This window comes from Gopherus evgoodei, chromosome 3, assembly GCF_007399415.2.
Source record: "Gopherus evgoodei ecotype Sinaloan lineage chromosome 3, rGopEvg1_v1.p, whole genome shotgun sequence".
In the NCBI taxonomy this organism is placed as follows: domain Eukaryota; kingdom Metazoa; phylum Chordata; order Testudines; family Testudinidae; genus Gopherus; species Gopherus evgoodei.
This window is the reverse complement of record NC_044324.1, coordinates 13,886,243-13,900,336: the sequence shown is the minus strand read 5'-3', so window position 1 is coordinate 13,900,336 and position 14,094 is coordinate 13,886,243. Positions and strand designations below refer to the sequence as shown.

The following is a 14,094-nucleotide window of genomic DNA, read 5'->3' as shown; positions in this document are numbered from 1 at the left end:
ATTATAGAATCATAGAATCATAGACTATAAGGGTTGGAAGGGACCTCAGGAGGTATCTAGTCCAACCCCCTGCTCAAAGCAGGACCAATCCCCGACTAAATCATCCCAGCCAGGGCTTTGTCAAGCCTGACCTTAAAAACCTCTAAGGAAGGAGATTCCACCACCTCCCTCGGTAACCTAGTCCAGTGCTTCACCACCCTCCTAGTGAAAAAGTTTTTCCTAATATCCATCCTAGACCTCCCCTACTTCAACACTGCAACACTGTTGTGTACATGGCAGTTTTACTGAGAGGTCCCATTGTACTGGGTCCCGGACACACACATGGCCAGGCAGACAGGCAATCTAACTACACAAGCCAGACAAAGGAAGTATTATTATCCATAGTTTACAGGTGGGAAACTGAGGCACAGAGTGAGCAAGTAACTTATTTGATTCCATGCTGGAGGCAAGGGGCAGGGAGAGACCTGGCAGTTGCAAATGTGCTCTGTAGGCCTTTGACAAAAGTGCAGTGGAGCAAAACCTAGAGCTAGACACTGGACGTGTCAATTTGATTTGAAAGCAAACACACAAAACAAAGCCAACTATCCAGTCTCCAATGAACTGTGGTCTCTGATTGCCAGAGCAACAGATCAGGATGAGAACCTGCAGAAAGCAGCTAATCCTTATTAGCACAGGGTGGCCAGAGCAGCATCTTCTCAGCCCCTATCACCAATTCAGCGGGGAGCTCTCAGTCCTAGGTGGGATTTTGTTTAAAGGTATCAGGGTGACGATTCCTTAAAATGCTGCAGAGGAATATGTTACAAAGGATACAAGAAGGGCATTGAGGGACTGAGAAATCTAAGAGAAAGGCCAGAGATGTTTTATACTGAGCACAAATGAATAGCGACATTGAGGAAGTTGTCAAAGGCAAGTGAAAGTGAGCATGCTGCTGACGGCTCAGGAAAAGAAATTGTCCCCAGAGCAAAACAGGCATAGACTGGGGGGGAAATGATGTACTTGTTCTAAACAATTATTCTCACTTCCCCTAGAGAGCCTTATTAGCAGATACTACAGCCCAACAGGCGATTGTGCACGTCAGATCTGTTTTTGCTAGACGTTGTGTGCCTGACAAAGTAATGGCTGACGATGGGCTGCAGTGTGGTGGGCATGTGTTTAAGCAGCTTGCCGTGAAGTTTGGGTTTCCATGTCACCTCAAGGTGCCATTGTCCCCAGACCCATGGGCTGGTGGGAGACGGTGTTAAAATCAGAAAGCGGCTACAGGAAAAGGCTACAGCGTGAGACTGAGCTGTACTCCGCCATGTTAAATTGCAGAGCAGCACCAGTGAAATGTGGTTTGTCACCTTCCGACACTTTGTTTAATAGAAAACTTGAGAACAATGATGCCTGTAATCATAGAATATCAGGGTGGGAAGGGACCTCAGGAGGTCATCTAGTTGTGATGAACTAGGAATGTTCTTAATGTTTTCTCTGAATACTGTGTTGGTGCCTCAGTGTCCCCATAGCAGTTCTTAAGTATCTGGCAGAGCAAAGGGCCAGTGCACCTAAATGCCTGGCACTCTGTCTCCTAGCAACTGATGGCCTGGGCCCCTCCCCTGCAAAGGTGCCAGCTGAAGGTGTTGGAGACAAAGAGATCAGGTGACCTCCTGGCCCGGGACAGGAGCTGAGCAGAGAGGAGGGGCTGGAGGGGGTTGTTAGTCTGGAGCTGGCTGGGGACGAGGAGTGAAGGCAGACATGGGGGGGTCTGGCTCACTGCCCCCCAGAATGGACCCAGCCGAGGGGTCCGGTTTGCTGTATCTACAAGCTCTGTTTTAGACCCTGTTCTTGTCATCGAATAAACCTCTGTTTTACTGGCTGGCTGAGAGTCACGTCTGACTGCAAAGTGGGGGTGCAGGACCCGGTGGCTTCCCCAAGACCCCACTGAGGCGGGCTCGCTGTGGGAAGCACACGGTGGGGCAGAGGATGCTGAATGCTCCAAGGAGAGACCCAGGAGGTGAAGATGTGTGAGCTTCTTGCCCTGGGGACAGTCTGCTCCAAGGGAGAGGAGGCTCCCCAAAGTCCTGACTGGCTTGGTGGGGAGCAGTTCCAGAGCATCGCCCGGGGACTCCGTGACACTAGTCCAACCCACTTGCAGGGTGCCATGGTTGGGGAGGCACGGAGCAGGGCAAGGGAGCTTGGGATAATGGGGGGCAAGGGAGCTTGGGATAATGGGGAAGGGGAGGTATTGGGGCCCAGGGGAGATGAGTGGGGAGCCCAGAGCCCAGAGAGGCAACAGGGGCCTCAGATAGATTTTTGCTACAGATCCCTAAGCAGCCCCCTCAAGGATTGAATTTATAGCCTTGGGTTTAGCAGGCCAATGCTCAAACCGCTGAGCTACAATGCAGGAGCTGATGATCAGAGGAATTGTGCAGATGTAGAAAGAGACAGACAATATGAGTTGGAGTGACGCAGTGTGTGTCGGCCAGGAATCAACAGTTGCAAACAGCAGTGGGGTCACAAGAGAGGTGGACATGCCCTGAGAATACTGAGACTACAAAGAATAATAATGAAGGCAGAGAGATTTTTTTGGTTCTGGGCAAAGTTGGTTTGTTCCTCTTTCCACACGGGGCAGCTGGTCTCTGATAAGCCAGGGGTGACTGGCTTTTCCTGCTCTCCTCAGAATGCACCAGCCCATGGAGTCGCTCGCCTGTTATCGCAGAAGAAGCCGCTAGATGGCATAGGAGCAGAGCCAGCAGTGAAAATGGACAGGGCCAGTCTTAGGGAAAATGATGCTCTGGGCAAACTTGCATTTTGGTGCCCCTGGCCTCTGCTGTCTCCCCAGACTCCCCCGCCCCGATCGCCCAGGCCCCTGTTGCCTCTCTGGGCTCCCCACTCATCTTCCCTGGGCCCTGATGCCTCCCCTCCCCCATTATCCCAAGCTCCCTTTACTCTGTGTAATGTATATAAACACAGCGAAATCCTGAAAAGATGACTCTCTGATCTGGGCCACAGCAGAGAGGGAAGCTGCGATACAGGAAAGGGTAAGGAGACATCTTGCCTAAGCGCGCAGGGCTTTCCCCAAGCCAGTTACGCAAACACTGGGCCAAGCCGTAGCGGTTTGCAGGACTGGGTTTTGTACATTGAGTTATGTGGAATGCGGAGCATAGTTCATTATCAGTAATTCAGTATTACCAACCCAGAGCATTCACAAATCGTGAGACTGGCCTAGAAAAGGTGCATTTGATGTTAAATAACTAATGTTGGGGCTTTTTTTCTCTGCCTCCCACCTTTGAGCCCTCAGGATTTGCTTCTCAAGCTTTTCCCTGCAGCAGTGAGAGCGAGAAGCGTACTTAAAAGACAGCTGAGCTCTCAGAGGATCTCATGACTCCAGCAGCTGGGTCTTTAGGAGACTCACTAAAGATCCTGAGACCTGAGAGACTCTCCCAGCCCAAAGAGCTTACCATGTAAATAGACAAGAGGGGATGGGAAATAGAGGCACCGAAAGGGAAAGTGGCTTGCTCAAGGTCACTCAGCTGGTCAGAGGCCAAGCCAGGAACAGAACCCAGGTGTCCTGGCTCTCAGGCCATTTTTTTTTCCTTTACTAGTGTTACTGGTAGTTTTTTCTTTGATAAGATAAGCACAGCGCTTGGTGCTTCTGGGGGGAACAGACAAACCCAGACACACATTAGTGCCCCCCAGAGGCCAGGGGCACCTTAGTGCCTTTGACTTGCATCAGTGGACAGTGTGGGTGTCACTGGGCAAAGCACACTTCAAAAGTGGGTGCGATTGGGCAGCAGTTTGTGCCCTCTTCGTGCTGGGGTTCACAGTGGCACCAGGTGCGGCTGAGGACGCATCAGGCCTCCGCCTCTGCCATGTTATCTTGACCTTCCTTGTCTATTGTTTTAATGCCATCCCCTGAGTCCAGAGCCACTTGCTTCATTTGTGACACCCAGCGCCCCGGGCTCTCAAACCCTCCGGCCCAGCAGGCCGCCCCAGGTTAGCCGGATGGAGCCTGCCCTGGGCACTGCAGGCCTGGTGTCACGGGGCCTCAGCGGACGGGGTGTGTTTGATGATCTGATGGGGTCAGCGTGGCCCCACCCCGGCCCGGCCACAATCCTCTTTGCTCCTGTGGCCACCCGCTGCACGGGCTGTAGGGTGACCCGATGTCCTGGTTTTATAGGGACAGTCCTGATATTTGGGGCTTTGCCTTATACAGGTGCCTATTGCCCCCCCACCCCCTGCCCCGATTTTTCACACTTGCTATCTGGTCACCCGAGGGTCACACCGGATTGAAACAGAGCCTGGCACTCACTCAAGCAGCTGCTGCACCGGCTGGCGGGCCAGCCACTAGGTGGCGCAGCGACCCCCCCCCACCTGCTGCCTTGGCCCCGGGCCGCCCCCTGCCACGCAGCGTGCGCACAGATCCACACGGGGGCAGCACCAACGTGCCTGAACCTCCCCGCACCTGCGGAGCCGGCTCCAGACACGCTCCGGCTCTGCCGCGGCACGGGCAGCCCGGGTCGGACACGTGTGTTCTGCGGCCGAGACCCCTTTCGGAGCGGGGCCAGCAGCTGCTCCCTCCGGCCTGCCCGGCGCTGGCTTGGCCGCACCCGGCGCCTCTGCTTCGGAGTAAGTTGGGGTGTGTGTAAATGTGGCCGGGGGGGGGTCTTTCCTGCCCGCTGGGGCTTGAAGCCATTGCTCTGGGGTGGGAGGTGAGGGGCTATTACATCCTTCCCCTAGCCTGGCCGCTAGCTTCTCCCAGCGAGGGGCAGGATTGTGTGGCTGGCGAGTGGTTTGGAGACACCAGGGCTGGAGGGCTACTCAAAGGGGCTACCAGCTCCTGTCCCGTCTAAGTCCCAAGCCCCCCCGAGGCGGATCAAACGCTGCTGCCCTCTGTGGGGAGGTGCCCAGGTTTCTGGTGAAGCAAGTGGCAGGTTCCCCTGTCTTAGCCATCCAGCACGGATGGAGCCGGGGTGAGCTACCATCCTGCAGGTGGGCATCGGGCAGTTCTGGGCGTGGGTGCGGCGTGGGGGTAAGTTGGCATTGGCGGGGCTGAGGCCAGCTTCCCGGGCTTGGATGGGTCTGTGGAAGGGGGCACGAGGTGGGGATGGTCTGCCTAGGGGGAGTGTGGTCTGCCTAGCGGGCAGGCTGTAAGCTGGCATCATAGAATCATAGAATATCAGGGTTGGAAGGGACCTCAGGAGGTATCTAGTCCAACCCCCTGCTCAAAGCAGGACCAACCCCAACTCAATCATCCTGTCTGATGGTCTGTCTTCCGCCTCAAACCGCCCCGCGCAGCCCAGGGAGTTTGGCCAGGCCAAGGTGTCCCCCACGGATGGTTTGTGGGGTTCCCCAGCCACTCTCTTCTTGCAGGAGCCTTGATTGGAGGCCCTGGCTGCTGATCTTGTCCCGCAGCAGAGTGTGTGTGTGTGTGTGTGGGATGCTGGAGAAATGGCTCGTAGGCTCCACGTGGCGGGAGCCAGAGCAGGTTTGGGCTGAGATGGAGAGGCAAAGATGGCTCCTAGTCTCTCTCCCCCCACAATTCCACAGTGCTCTGCCCTGCAGGCTGGAATGCGCTGGGCACTGCCACGATCCCCAGTCTGTGCCTTGGAGCTCCCTGATTCCTCCCTTCGGTAGGAAGGTCCCACTCCCCCATGGCTGACCTGGCAATGTGTACGGCTCCTGTGGTACCATAATGGCCGCTCTGCTATTATTACGCTTGCAGCGAGGTCCTGCCAGCCCAACGGCAGCACAGGGAGCTGTACGTGAGCCTCCTGTAAGGATACGGGTGTATCACAGAACTGTTGCCTTCTGGTGGCACAGACAGCATGGCCCAGGGGAGAAGGACTGGGAACTGGGGGCATTGGCCCTGCGCCTGACTCACTCTGGCACTAGGTAAGTCACTTAACTGCTCTGTGCATCAGTTTCCCCCTCTCTGAAATAGGCCCTTCCCCTCCCCGTTGTGATGTATGGTTGAAAAGCGCTAGGGGTGATGACCAAGAGGTTGGACAGTTTGCACCATCAAGGTGCTCTGCAAACGGTGCCAACGCCGTGATGGCGCATCCCCTGCGGAGGGGAGTGTAGTTGGCCCTGGCCCTGTCCAGGGGCGGGGAAAGCTGTGAGACCCACCAGTCTCAGGGCTAGTGGCTGCTAAACCGGCCTTGATCATGGTGTAGCCAAGGCACCCGTGCTGGTTCATTGCACCCCCACCCACTGGGACTATCGTGTCGTCAGCAAGCTCGTTTCCAGGCAGTTGTGCACTTTGTCTTAGTGGCTTTAACGGCAGGGTGCATCTGCCGCGGATTCTCTGACATGCCCCTGCTACCACCTACGCCATGAGCAATGGGATTCAGACTCTTCTGCTGCAGAAACACAGCTCCACAGGCATCTGCTCCCCATGCCTTGACAAAGTGTCTCGTTTAAATAGAGCCCTAGGTGGGTAGGTCAGTCTTTGGCCCCTTAATCTACCCTCTCCCCTATCCCAGGGACAGGAAGATATCGTCTCTCTCCATCCCCAGTGTGTGCACTCTGCCTTCCTTCTCTTCTCCCTTTCCCTAGCCTGCTTGCAAGGCTCCAGCGTTTGGGCTCCCCATGGCGTTGCACAGAGTTTTCTCCAGGGCTGCTAGCTGGCTTCTTAAATCTTCTAGAACGCCCTGTGGCCTTCCCAAGAGAGGGGAACTCTCATTTCAGCGAGGGAGGTGGCGCCATGGCTGAAGGTAGATCCAGCTGTGGGGCTGGGCAGGAGCCCATGAGGGATGGAGTGGGGACGGGGTGCGGAGCACCTGGTGTTGGGTAAGGATGTGGGGTGCAGGGACCCAAGGGCCCCTTCCATTTGGCAAGGCAGGGCTGTGGACTGAAGGGAACTGCAGAGAACAGCCACCCCGGCCTCTGCTGGGACAGAGCGATGTGACTTTTATATACATACATACGCCCTCTCCTTGCTAGCCTGGGGAGATGGGCACGCTCAGAGGACAGGCTCAGTTAGCTGCCACTAGTGTGCTAGGGATCGTGACCTGCGTACGCCTCCAGCGGCGGAGGGCATGGCACACGCCTGCACAGGTCTGGTTCCATCCAGCTCAGGACAGTGGGGACACCCTCTCCCCCTGCCAGTCGCTTACCTGGCTCAGCAAGCTTGGGGTTGGGTTGGGGTCCCGGTTCCTAGGCCAGCATGTCTCCATCTTTCCGTCCGTCCCTCCTGCACGCATCACTATGGTACCGGCGCGTGCCTTGCTTTCTAGCGCCCCCTCTGGCCGGAGCTCTGTGTGATGTGCTGGCAGATATGCTCCAGGCAGAGGGGGTGCTAGAGAGCAGTGCGTGCCCAGATACCATGGCAGTGGGGCAGAGCCAGCCCTCCCCGGGTATACAGAGTTGAAGGTGGCAGTGTGTGAGAGGGGCAGGAGGTGGCGCTTGGGTCCTGGAGGGGCTGTAATGAGGGGCAGTGGGGCAGATGATAACCATACACTGGGGAAGGCGGATAGTGGGCAGATGCAGGAATGGCCAGTGGGGGTGTGACCCAGAGCCCTGGACCTCTCTTGTTGCTATAGCCAGATTGGAGGGCTGTATGCAGCTAGGGTGACCAGATCACAACAGTGAAATATCGGGACACATTGGGGTGCTGTCAGCCCTGCCCACAGTCCATCCCTGCTCCTTCCAGGCTCCGCTTCCACTCTGCCCAGGTCCCGCCCTCTCCCTGCTCTGCTCCCCCCCGTCACCGCCCCCTTCCTCAGTCTCCCACCCACCGCTCATCTCCTCACCCCCTCCCTCCCGCCTGCTCGCCTCTTCACCCCCCAGCCTGCCGCTGGCTCACCACTCATCTTTTCACACGCACGCCCGTGCTACGGCGCCGACGTCCCCTCTGCCCACCCCCTCTTCCCGCCCCTTCACCACCCTCACCCCGCCCCATTCCACTCCCTTCTCCCAAGTCCCCGCCCCTGCCCTGCCTCTTCTCCGCCTTCTTCCCTGAGCTCACCGTGTTCCCACTCCTCCCCCTCCCTCCGAGAAAGTCCAAAGCGCCGTCAAACAGCTGTTAGGCAGCGGGAAGCACTGGGAGTGGGAGAAGGAGGCGAGCAGGTGGGAGCTTGGCTGCTGGTGGGTGCAGAGCACCCGCTAATTTTTCCCCGTAGTCGGCGCCTCCCTCCCGCTCGTCTCTATACCTGAATATCAGGACAAATGGCATCCAGATTGTACCTTGATCAGGACGCGGGACAAAGGATTAAGTATCGGGACAGGCCCCAATTTTATTGGGACATCTGGTCACCCTATATGGAACTGAGGCGCCAAGCATCCTGTTGTGGTACATGCAGTATCTTGTGTGAAACTTGGGGTGGATTTTTCAAGGCTCTCTCTTCGTTAGGTGTTCTCGGGTCCCGGTTAGGAGCAGGAGGGAGGATCTTCCGGAGGTTACAGTCACTGTGCATCATGAATTCAGGTGGCAGGTGCCGTCGGAGGATCTGGGCTGGGAGCTGTCCATGCATTTACTTTTAAGGAGAGTGGCTGATGTGGGGAGGGGTGCGGGACACCTGGGTAGAGCTGGGCAGGAAATGACTTTGCAAGAATTTGCAATATTTTGAATTTTTTCCTGGCCCAAATTGGGACAAAAATCAAAATCTCAAAAATTTTCACAGACTGGGGAAAAAAATCAGTTTGGATCAGTGGAAATGTTCTGTTTTGATAATTTCAAAATGGTTCTTTTCATTTTTGACCTTTTCTCTCTTTTTTTTAAAAATCTTTTTATAGTCTAAATTTACTAAAATTTTGAACCAAAAAGTAAGTTCAATTTGAAAAGCCAAAACTCTCTGAGCTGAACACATTGAAATGGGACATTTGGACAACTTCAGAGAGATTTTTTCACAAATGTTTTGTGTGGGGAGATGGTTCAAATTGACCCACTTTCACAAACAGCTTCAGTTCTGACCAACCCACATTATTTTTTGCCAGAAAAGAGCAGTCAAAAAATTCCCAGCTAGGAGTACTCCTAAGTTTGAAGCCGGACTCTGCTGCGAACCTAGCTTTGAACCCTTGGGCAAGTTGCTTCACCTGCCCATGCCTCAGTTTACCTATTGGTAAACTAGGGCTGCTGATGCTTGTCTCCCTTCATAGAGCGAGTTGAAGAGCTGCAGATCAGAAGCGTCATTATTTATTAAATAACAGCGATGCCTAGAGTTTGCAAACCTAAGTGGCTGTACAAATGCATAGTAAAGCTTATGAAGTGCCAGCCCATAGGACAAGAACAGATAACAGGCTGAACGTGATTCTGAGTATCCACAGTAGCTGCAATAAGTCAATGTGATTGCGAGCTCGGTTATGCTGAAGCCTTTGCACCCTCTGGATGTACGGCGCGGGAGCAAAAAGCCAGTGCCGACACAGGCCGAAGAGAGGTGACTGCCTCTATCTATGGTGATTTCCTGAGTGCGAATTGTTGCTTGTACCCACTGTTAACAAATGTGTCTAACAGGTTGCAACATGCATGATTGCATCCCCTGGGCTGTTGAAAGCTTACCCCGGAGGTGGAAGGGCAGGATGGTTTTGTAGTTAAAGAACTGGCTTGACTGTGCTGAAGTAGGAGTTCAATTCTCGTCCTGCCCCACACCCTCTCTGCACTGCCTGTAAAATGGTAATACCGTAGCTATATAGACTATTAGTTCTTTGGGGCAGGTGTCGTATGTCTGCGCAGCACCTACCACTGGGTACTACAGAATCAGTCTCTCTCTTGCCTCTTATTTAATACCGAGGACTAGCTAGAGACTGATTCTATAGCCAGAGGTGAGGGAAGTCCCTGGGGGCAGTGGAGACTCACATTTGAGCCCAGATCCCATGTGAATGCTGTGGCCTCCTGACTATTTTCTTCTTGCCCAGAAATTCACCCTGGACCTGAGACACCTTCCCAGGGAAAGTCTTGTGGCCAGTGACAGGTTTTTATGACGAGTTTTGATTTTGACAAATAGTCATTTTCTGTCCAATAATTCCAGACTGCCTGTGCATTTCTCAGGGGCTATGGGCTTAGCTCTGGGGTCTGGCCACCTTCCAGCTAAGGAATAGTCTGTCTCCCCAACTGGCCCCCATTTCAGCTGGACGCAAAGTCCTTCAGCATTTACTTGACCAAAACTGTTGTGGAGCATTGCTGGCTGATGTGAAGTAGCTGCTGAATCACACCCCAGAAGAGGTGGCTGAAGAGATCCCTATATACACCCGTTACCCTCTTCACAGGGAGGTGTGGTGAGTAATGGAGAGCAGCCCTGAGGCTGCTCTCAGTTATGTAGAGGGACTGGCCTGGTGCAGAGCTGGCCCGAGATCAGGGAAGCACATCGGTGGCCTATAGCAGTGGCTCTCAACCTTTCCAGATGACCATCCCCCTTTCAGGAGTCTGATTTGTCTTGTGTACCCCCAAGTTTCACCTCACTTTGAAACTACTTGTTTACAAAATCAGACATAAAATACAGAAGCGTCACAGCACACTCTTACTGACAAATTGCGGACTTTCTCCTTTTTACTGTATCATTATAAAATAAATTGATTGGAATATAGCTATTGTACTTACGTTGCAATGTATAGTATGTAGAGCAGTGTAAACAACTCATTGCCTGTGTGAAATTTTAGTTTGTACTGACTTCACTAGTGCTTTTTATGTAGCCTGTTGTAAAACTGGGCAAATATCTGGATGAGTTGACGTACCCCCTCTGTGTACCTCAAGAGGGACACGTACCCCTGGTTGAGAACCCTTGGCACCATGCTCTGTGGTCCTTGAGTGCAGCTGAGGATCCTGGCCTGCCTCTCCATGTGAGCGGTTGGGGGACAGACCCCCGCACCCTAGTTCTGAGTAAGATGGAGGTGGGTTGCCGTGTTTGTGGAGCCCTTTCCCGGAGAGGGGCGCGGGGCGGTCTGCTCGCTATCTCGCCTGGCACGCTAGTCACGGAAGTGTAGGCTTGAGGATTCATGTCACCGGCACCCACCCCGAGCCCGTCCAGGAAGTGGGCCTCTGGGCTGTGCTTTCAGTAGTAGTAAGAATGATGCCCTTCCCCTTAGCACAAACTCTCCCGCGGGCCAGATCCTGCAAGTTCCTCAGTCCTGTTCTTGCCTGGTGAGCCAGGCACCTGCACAGAGGAGCAGCAAAGGATCACACCGCAGGTCCCAGAGCTCCAGCACCAGCTTCCCTCTCACATAGGTGAGTCCCTCAGGCCCTTGGGAGGCGGCAGGGGGTGCTGCAGGCAGAGCTGTCAGCCCCCTGGGAGGAACAGGGCAGGCTCTGCACCCGAGGGACCTGCAGGGGCTGGCAGGAGATGCAGGCAGAGAGAGAGGGAGGGCGGTGCTCGGAGGAATGCAAGGCAGCCCAGACCAGGAAGTGAGCGCACTAAGGGTGTGTAACTGCCAGGGTGTTTTCTCTGGGCCTCTGGGGAAGGAAGATCCCATTTTCCATACCTCCGTCCCTACCCCCGTGCCCCAGCTTGGGCGTGCAGTCACGGGGCTGGAAGGGGGGGACCTGTGGACTTACATCTATTTCGCTCGCACCCTGGGAACCTCGAAGGTGGGTGAAAAGGTAGGAGAGAGCTGAGGTTACCCTCTCGAAGACCCTTCAGGCCGGGGCTGATGGCCAGGGCCTGGGTGCCGAAGGTGTCCCGTTGTGTAGCGCCCACGGGAGCACTCTGGCTTGCGTGGGGGTGACGATCGGTCACCTGGTCGTGGGCGGAATTGCTGTGACTGAGGCCGGGTGCCTGGCCCCACTGCTTAAATGTACCAGGCTAAGACATGCTCCTGTGAACACACGCGTGTGTTCTGGCTCCGTGCAAAACCTTCCCCCTCCCCTCTCTGGTGCGAGGCTGCTGCAGCTTGTCAGCTGGGATTGAACCCCGAGGTGTATGGTGCCAGGCTCCGGGCTGGATCCCCCGTGTGACGGCATGTACCTCCCCGTGCCACTGGTATGCCGATCGCTGTGTCAATATTTGCTGTGGCTGGGCCAAATCTGTCCCTAGCGTAATTGTACTGGAGGAGCGTGGATCCCTGTGTTCACTAGTCGGAATGCCCCAGAGAGGGGCGGAGACAGGCCCGGCCCTACAGCCCCCAGGTCAGGAGAGCTGGGGATGGTGGCATGCTCTGAGGTGACAGCAGGTTGGGCTGTTTGCTAAGGGAAGGGGCACGTGTCTCGTGATGGCTGATGCCAAGAGCACCATGTGTCTGAGACGAGCTGGGGCCTATCCTTGGATTGGGTGTTGAGTTTCTGCCTATGGATATCCTCGTTCCAGTCTGCCACAGGCAAGGAGAGGCGCCCCCCTAAATGAGCCCAGCCCAGCCACTGGCTGGATGACTTGCTGGCCAAGTCTGTCCCTGTGGCTGGCCACCAGCCGGCAAACACACCGCGCTACAAGGTCCCAGCGGCCTGTGGAGGCTGCCCCGGGGGGAGAGATCTGCCTTGGAGGGGTGTCTGCGGGACTCTCCTCTGGAACGGATCTTAGAGGACACGCCATGAAAGCTTAGTCAGAGAGGGGTCCCAGTTGCCATGTGAAGGTTGTGAGCACCAAGGAGGGGATGGGCCGAGCAGGGCTGGAAGCAAAGGGAGAGCGCAGGCCGGGTATCAGATGGATCCTCCCTGCGAGAACGATAGGGATGAGGGTCTGCCAGGGAAGGGGTGGATGCTCCAGCCAGCCGTGCTGGCCGAAGCACTGGAGAACAGGCAGCGGGGAATGATCCTGCCCTGGGCGCTGGGGGTGGAGTGGATCCTGCCCTGTTTGGGTTGCTGTCAGCTTTGTAGGGGCAGAGGGTCAAATGCTTCCTGAAGCTGCAGAGATAGAAACTGGAAACTTTCCAGGAAACTTCCCTGAGCCAGATCCGACTGTGAGCTGGCAAGTCCCAGACTGCAATTCCACCCACCTCAGCTCAGCTGGGCCCAGACCTCGGCGCTCTGCACGGGGATCCCCGGCTCTCAGGGGCTGTTGAGTGAGCATGTGGCTTTGTCTGGAGTTCCCCTGTGCTCTGATAGCGAGGGGGAAATCACACAAGCTGCTGGCGTTTCATGCACCATCGGTTTCCTCCCGTTTCTTATTCCTTCCCTGCTTCGCTCCTTCCCCTCTGTTCCCTAGAGGCCACAGAAGCTAAGGTGAGGGGGAGTCTACAGAACTCAGATGGCAACGGAGATGAGTCTCCTTAAAATGCCTGCTGGCCTCTTCCCCAGCTTCCCCCCCCCCCCGAAATGGGGTCCCTGGGAAAGCCCTGTCCACAGAGCTGAAAAAGCTCCTGATCTTTCCTGCAGCGAAAGCGCAGCTGGCCTTCCCCCTTGCTACCAATGCCGCTGGCTCCTGCCCAGTGCATGCCATTCATAGCAGGAACACGCAGCCTCGGGCTTCCTTATCCGGGGCCACAGCCTCCGCGGGCATAAACCAGCCTCACTCCACTGCAGTCAGGGGATCCCGTTTACACCCAGGAAGCATCTGGTCCTAGGGAGCTGCCCACAGACCACAGAGGCATGACAGAACGGGAAACAAAGGCCTGGCTTGAGTTGTCCTAGGATGCCACAGAATCCTTGGGTGCTCGGTGCTGGGGGAAGGTTCCTTGTGGGCGGCCCCAGAGGATGGCAGGCCTAGCTTTTCCCATGCAGTGCGGTAGGAGCCGTGCAAGTGTCACCCCTCAGAGAGTGTGTGCTGAACTGCAGGAGATGTGAGACTGTTACAGCCCTGGCTAGAGAATCTGTGTGTGTTAGCCCAAGCTTGGGCTTCTTGCCCGGCTGGGCAAGATGGTGGCCCGATCACTCCAGGCCCGCAGCCTGTGCAGCCTCCTTTCTGCCAGGGGCTTGTACAGGATCCAAGTGCCTCACACTCTGCAATGTACGTAGCCTCACATGCCTCTGTGAGGCAGGGCAGGGCTAGTATCCCCATTGAACAAAGGGGAAACTGAGCCACAGGACAGCTGAGTGAGGCACCCAAGGGTGCACAGGAAATCGGTGCCAGGTCCCAGGCTAGTGTCTTAACCACTGGGTCATCCTTCCTCTTTATCCTGCAATCCTGGGCCTCAGTTTCCCCTTTGTACACAGAGCTGGGAGCAGAGTTTGTTTTCACTGCCCCATGAGTTGGGTTATTAAAAGCAGCACAGAGTTCTTGGCTGGGTGCATGTCGAGGCCCTGTTTGTGCAGAG

General features: G+C 55.5%; 1 protein-coding gene across 5 annotated transcripts in view; it reads left to right on the top strand.

Annotated features, from left to right (window-relative positions):
* The first annotated feature begins 4,517 nt into the window (after positions 1-4,517).
* The window catches only part of PTK2B (protein tyrosine kinase 2 beta), a 122,521-nt gene continuing 112,944 nt past the window's right edge, over positions 4,518-14,094 (top strand). For 3 of the 5 annotated variants that reach the window (XM_030555120.1, XM_030555119.1, XM_030555113.1), the window contains exon 1: positions 11,318-11,509. The gene's annotated coding sequence lies outside the window, so the exon portion shown is untranslated. Of the gene's footprint in view, positions 4,606-11,317; positions 11,510-14,094 lie in introns of those variants that run through there. The other 2 variants (XM_030555118.1, XM_030555116.1) reach the window with 2 other exon arrangements.